This window comes from Podarcis cretensis (genome assembly GCF_951804945.1).
Source record: "Podarcis cretensis genome assembly, chromosome: 7".
Taxonomy (NCBI): domain Eukaryota; kingdom Metazoa; phylum Chordata; class Lepidosauria; order Squamata; family Lacertidae; genus Podarcis; species Podarcis cretensis.
In genome coordinates, this window is record NC_137176.1 from 14035879 (window position 1) to 14042769 (window position 6891).

At 43.0% G+C, this 6891-nt stretch overlaps 1 long non-coding RNA gene across 1 annotated transcript; it reads left to right on the forward strand.

Annotated features, from left to right (window-relative positions):
- Window positions 1-247: 247 nt before the first annotated feature.
- Window positions 248-1717, forward strand: LOC307220962. Its single transcript, XR_013841226.1, has 2 exons — window positions 248-377; window positions 1520-1717. It is a non-coding gene; the product is annotated as an uncharacterized lncRNA (long non-coding RNA).
- The last annotated feature ends 5174 nt before the right edge of the window (window positions 1718-6891 follow it).

Genomic DNA, 6891 nt, shown 5'->3' on the forward strand with positions numbered 1-6891 from the left:
AGGTGCAGTTGCAACTTGACTTCGAGGAGCAACTCATAGCACCCAGTTTGGTAGCCTTTTTTCAGGTTTTTGAGGACTTTGGTGATTTTTGAAGCTTTTCCAAAACTTCTTTTGCATCCATTTGGTAAGTTAAACTTTTAAAACTTTTTTGGGGTTTTTTGGATTTTGGGTTGGGGTGTTTGGAATTCAAGGACTTGGTGTTGGGGGGGGGTGTTGCAAGAATCTGGCAGCTTGTGTGGTTGGGTTTTTTTTTTGAATTTTTATGATTTTCTGTGACCATTGGGCCATGTTGTTGTTGTTGTTTTTTAAAAAAATTCTGGGTTTGAATTTCTGTGTGGTGGGTGGCTGGGGGAACAGTTGGGGAGGGGTTTGCAACAGTTGGGGAGGGGTTTGCAATTTCTGTGTGGTGGGTGGGTGGCTGGGGGAACAGTTGAGGTTTTTGAAGACTTTGGTGATTTTTGAAGCTTTTCCAAAAGTTCTTTTGCATCCATTTGGTAAGTTAAACTTTTAAAACTTTTTTGGGGGGTTTTGGATTTTGGGTTGGGGTGTTTGGAATTCAAGGACTTGGTTCTGGGTTTGAATTTCTGTGTGGTGGGTGGCTGGGTGCTTTTGAATTTTTTGGATGTGAAGCACTGGTGGTTTTTTTTTTTTTTTTTTTTTGAGTTTACGAAGGTAGGAGCTGTTCTGCCATGGGACCCAAGAAGAGTGCTGCTGCAGAGGCCGGCGAGAGGAAAAAGGAGAAAGTGACGCTGGAAATGAAGAAGGAGATCATCCGGAAGCACGATGGTGGAATGCGTGTGACAGACCTCGCCAGGGAGTACGGGAGGAATCCATCGACCATCGGGACCATCCTGAAGACGAGGGAGAAGATCCTTGCGACTGATGCAGCCAAGGGAGTCACCAGGATCGTGAAGAACCACCCAGCTGTTCTGGAGGAGGTGGAGAAGTTGCTGCTCATCTGGTTAGAAGAGAAGCAGCATGCAGGGGACACAGTGACTGAGGCCGTCATTTGTGAGAAGGCCAAGGCCTTGCACGCAGACCTCGTCCGGGAACAGCCAGGAACCTCAGACGAGCCAGAAGTCTTCAAGGCAAGCAGAGGTTGATTTGACCGGTTCAAGGCAAGATCTGGAATCCACAGCGTGGTCAGGCATGGAGAGGCTGCCAGTTCTGATGTTCCTGCGGCTGAAGACTTTGCAGCGGAGTTCCTGGAGGTTGTGAAGACGGAGGGCTACGTTCCACAGCAGGTCTTCAACTGCGACGAGACCGGGCTGTTTTGGAAGAGGATGCCCAAAAGGACTTTCATCACACAGGAGGAGGCCAAGTTGCCTGGCCACAAGCCCAAAGAACTGAGGGACATTTGCCAGAAGTGGAAAGATGTGCAGGCTTTTGCACAGCGGCACCACCCTGACAAGGACCTGACACTTGACCTTGCGAACACTTTTGATACGAGGGTCATGTCGTCTTTCAGGGAGGTGCTGAAAAGGCGGATGAAGCAGCAGACCATGGACAGGTTCTTCAGCAAGAAGCAAAGAGTGGAAGAGGAACCTTCTTCGAGTTGTCCCCCAGAGTCTTGGAAAATGTACTGTACACTTTGTTGATTTTTAAATGTTTTTCTGTCATGTTTAGAAACTTAATTTATTGTTCCTTCAATTTTTGAAATGCTCTTTACAGTATGTGTGACTTTAAAGAGCAATTAATAAACTCTTTTTGTACCAAATTTGGCTTTGTTTGGACTTTTTTTGACCATAGGAACGCATTAATTGATTTTCAATGCATTCCTATGGGATTTCGTGCTTCGCAAGATGAAAAATTCGCTAGACGAAAAAACTCACAGAACGAATTAATTTCGTCTTGCGAGGCACCACTGTAGATGGGAACCAAATAGAGCATACAGGAAAAGTGTATTGTTGGAACACTGAACAAGTCTGTAGAGCATAGCACTCTTAATTTCAGGGACATGAGTTCATGTCCCACATTGGGCAAAAGATTCCTGCACTGCAGGGGGATGGAGTATATGACCCTCATGTTCCCTTCTACAGTTCTATGATTCTCTGAGAGTACTCTTAGCTGAACGTTTTGCTGCAACACCCACTAACTATCACACAGAGTAAAACTCCAGTAAAGAATCTGCAATCAGTAATCAACCCCTCATTTATTTCTTAAATATCAAAATGAATGGAACGCTGTAAATGTATTTCCCCACAATTTCTTCACCAAAAGAAGGACTGCTGGTTGCTGAAATGTTCGTTCACAGGTGATATCATGCTTCTTTTTATTTCACTCAGGTGTGAAACACTCTATTCATGTGGTAATGGACATTGATAGAGAGTATCTCATTAGCAATATATCACCGAAAACTATGGTATATTTTCTCTGATGTTAAATTGCAGCATGATATTTTTATTTATGCAAAAATCTGAACAGTGGTAGGCACATCGTAAGATTATCCTTTGAAATATGTGCTGCTGCACATTAAATAAATACAGAGTTATAATTTAGCACATTGCTTCATAATACCTTTTTTTTTTTAGTATCCTTATCATGTAGCACCATACTTTAAGAAAGAGCTGTCACACACTTTTTGGGTGTTCTTATATTCAAAGTAAAGCAGCATCTCACATCATCTCTAGTCAAATGACTAGTCAAAAACAGTAAAAGTGTCAGCTAACCTCATTTCCCTCATGCGTAGCCAAGGAAATATTCTAAACTGGAAGGTTTAGGGAGTTTTGTGGTGTTATTTTTGAAGTCACGAGTGCAGGCACCTATGTGTGTGTAACACTGTAGTGATCAGGTGGGATTGCTATGAGGAATTATAACAAATATAGAGTAAGCCATCGGTGTCAGCAATGAAAGCATGGTGTTGACTGGGTTTAAACTATTTTGATATGATTCTTGATCAATCCACACCTCTGCATCCCTGTTCCATTTCTCTTTCTTGACAAGTTACGTACACAGCCCAATTGCTTAGACAGGCAGGCGTCTTGGGTCATCAAAGACAGTGGGCAGTTTCGTAGATGTAGCTTTTCTGATATGTTAATCTTAAGATGTTAATCTTAGGGCCAGGAAACAGGTTTTACATTAAGGTGATAATGATCACTGTCCTCCTGGCCATCCTTCTTATCATGTGTACTGATTGTTTATGACCTCCGGGGTTGCTGAATGCGCTCCTTTGTAGTTTTCATTCATTTACTCCAAAAGTATGCATGCCTAACTACTGTTTATAGTTTAACTTGTCCCCACATGGGGTTTGTTGAAATGCTCAGAAGAAATCTGATTGGTTCTTACGAACACTCTGTAAAAAGTTCTTTTGTGAACAAAACGACCTGGGCCAGGGACTGGAGGCACACAGGCAGACATTATTATACGCACCCTTCCCAGAGTCTTGCTGGTTCAAGTCTCCGTGTGTATTCTTATTAATCAGAGTTCAATCCTTCCTTTACTTTACTTCATAACACATTTTCAAATGTCGAAGATATATTTACCCTAGAGGTAAGGCTGCAATATATACATGTCAGGGAACTGCCATCAGAGCCAAGAGTGAAGGTAAGGCTCCGCAATGACGCAGGAGAGGGAACCAGCAGGGAGAGAGAGAGCACGTCCTCTGGGGAAGGAGATCAGCGTTACGCCAGGAAGGAAGAGGAGTCTGAGAAGGCTTCGGAGGGAGGGCTCCGAGACTCTTCCACCGGGACCAGCAGGGAGAGCACCGGACCTCCGCTAGGGACGCCCACTCTGCGCAGAAAGCTTCCGCGCAGGGAGGCTAGGCGGAGACTTGGGGGTCAAAGAACTTTTATGTTGGAAGAAGTTCAGAAAACGCCCACTGACGGATTCTGCCAGTGATTAAGACAGCCACGTTGTGAGGGCTGTCCAGCCAGGGAAAGGTTTTAGCCTGACAACCCAGCCTGGAGCAGTTTGAGGCTTACGCACAAGCAACCCCAATTCCCATTACAATACATATATATTTTCTCTTACAAATTGAAATGCATTATATTTCTATGCCTCTTTACCACAAGACGGGACTTTCAATGGCAGACCCAAGTCATTGCTGACCAGCTCAAAAACAGGGGGAGAGCTTCATTTTGGAAAGGTAAAGCAACAAACAGATAAAGGAGTGCTTAACCCTTTCCTTGGCCATCACTTCTCTTTCATTCTCTTTCTCTAGATTGCCAGATGTGTTTGGTTCAGCTGGGGAAGGAGAGTGGTTGAGTGGGTAAATGTAATGGGGTAGGAACTTAGGACACCTAGAGTGGATCTATACACAGGAAAAAACTGCTATAAATAACTCAGAAATTAAATTGTTATAACAAAAGGGGGGGGGAAATGCTATGGAAAATCTTGTAAAAAATTTTTTTACTCTTCAGCGCCATCTGGTGTTGCGTGTTTCTAATGCATACAAAACGCAGTTTCTTTACTAATGTAGAGAAATCCCTAGAGAAATCTCTCACTCAGTGTAAACCTATATGCTTTGCAAATGCAAACCTTTACAAAACTATTAACTCCAATGTATACAAACATTAAGGGACACGGGTGGCTCTGTGGTGTAAAGCACTGAGCCTTGGGCTTGCCGGTTGGAAGGTCGGCGGTTCAAATCCCTGCGACGGGGTGAGCTCCTGTTGTTCAGTCCCAGCTCCTGCCCACCTAGCAGTTAGAAGGCATGTCAAAGTGCAAGTAGATAAATAGGTACCGCTCTGGCGGGAAGGTAAATGGTGCTTCCATGCGCTGCTCTGGTTTTGCCGGAAGCGGCTTACTCATGCTGGCCACATGACCCGGAAAAACTGTTTGTGGACAAACGCCGGCTTCCTTGGCCAGTAAAGTGAGATGAGCGCCGCAACCCCAGAATCATTCGCGACTGGAGTTAACGGTCGGGGTTCCTTTACCTTTGCCTTTTTAATACAAACATTGCATTTTATGCACATTAAAAATTTAACTTTAACAAGTTGGAGTTTGACAATATCTGGAAAGCCACAGTTGACTATGCCTGTGCTAGAAAACTATTCCATCTTTAAAAATAATGTGAGTTTGTGCAGGCTTTCTCTTCACCATAGCAGAAGTCATCCATGGCTTCTGACTATGCCCTTGACTTATAATGGTGTCATAATTGCCCTTATGTGATGCTTTATTCTTGCAACGGTAGTCTTCAAAGTTCCAAAGCCTTGACTCAGAAAACAGGCAGCATACTTTGGAACCCTGCTAAATGTTATATCTGGCAGGTGGTTAGCATAAATGGTCTTATTGCTATGACTTTATATGACAAACTAATGAGCGATCAGGGACTTAGCAAACAAATATTGTTTGTCTGTTTTTTGAAAGGCTGGGAATCTCCTCCCCCAACTTTGAAAGATGGCACCCATCAGAGACTAGGGGAGGGACTCAGTCACAGGGAGAAGCTCCTGCATTTTGAATTTGGACAGGGAGACAGAAAGTGAGAGGAAGAAGAAAAACACTGCATACTTTCTTTTCTTTTCTTTTTTCTTCTCCCCCTAATGCCTCAACAAATGAAATGGATTTGTAAAAATGTTACACGGGAAAAAAAAAATATGAGGCATTACACTTACACTGTAAAACAAGAAAACCCTTAATAAAATATATTTAAAAAAAAAAGAAAAACACTGCATACTAACAGGGTAAGCAAGATGGATTTCCCCCCCCTGTTGGTTGAGACTTGGGTAGAGGTGTGACACCTGTTTTGGATGTGGTTGTACTGAAGAACCCAATTACACAAATCATCCATCATTAGCTGCCTAGATGGCTTAGGAAGCTAAGGGTACCTTGGTTCTCAAACTTAATCTGTTCCGGAAGTCCTTTCCAAAACCAAAGCGTTCCAAAACCAAGATGCACTTTCCCATAGAAAGTAATACAAAACAGATTAATCCGTTCCAGACTTTTAAAAACAACCCCTAAAACAGCAATTTAACATAAATCTTACTATCTATTGAGATCATTGATCCATAAAATGAAAATGAAAGCAATAAATAAAATAAATAAGAGAGTATTGTCGATGATAAAAATATATATTTTTTCCTTACCTGCACTGATGATAGTCATTGTTTGGATAGGGGGGGCTTTTATCCATTTCCGCAGTCACACAATCAGTAGCTGAACTGGGTTCTACACAGTCACAAAAACAAATGTTCAAAAACCAAGGCACAGCTTCTGATTGGTGCAGGCACCCCGGAAACAATACCTGACAGCCACACTGGATGTTCAGCTTCTGAAAAACGTTCGAAACCGGAGCACTTCCAGTTTTTTGGCATTTGGGAACCAATGCGTTTGAGAACCAAGGTACCACTGTATTTAGTTCATTCTCTGCAAATGGGAGAGTCTGTGTCAGGGACAGGGACAGAGCTGCCATAGTACGACCACTTTTTCCTATTTTATACTGGCTTCTTGGGTTATCATGCTAGCATGTTTCCTATTTTCTTTTTATATGGATTGATTAAATTGGTTTGTTCTTCTTTGAGACTTGTGAGCTGCCTTGTAATTTCTTATAATTACCAGTGGCAGGGTATTCATTGATAAAAATAACTAAAATGCGTAAGTGAAGCCTTTTGGGCACAGTTACTCTCTTTGGAAACTTGTTGCAGGATTCATGGTTGTGCCAGGAACTGGGAAAAGGGAAAATGTGTTTTTAAAAAGAAAACAGGTAATTACTTCTTTTGATTTCCTAGTATGTCCTGTGATGTTTTAGAAAGATACCGTATGTTCCAGCATATAAGATGACTTTTTAACCCAGGAAAATCACCCCAAAACTCGGAGGTCATCTTATACGCCGGGTATACATGGAGCCACCTGTTGAGAAGGAGGAGAGGGAGCCGGTGAGCAGAGGCGCCCCTTCTGCCATTGCCCCTCCTCCCTCCCCACGGAAGGGGACGCAGCCTCCTGTGACGCAGTATG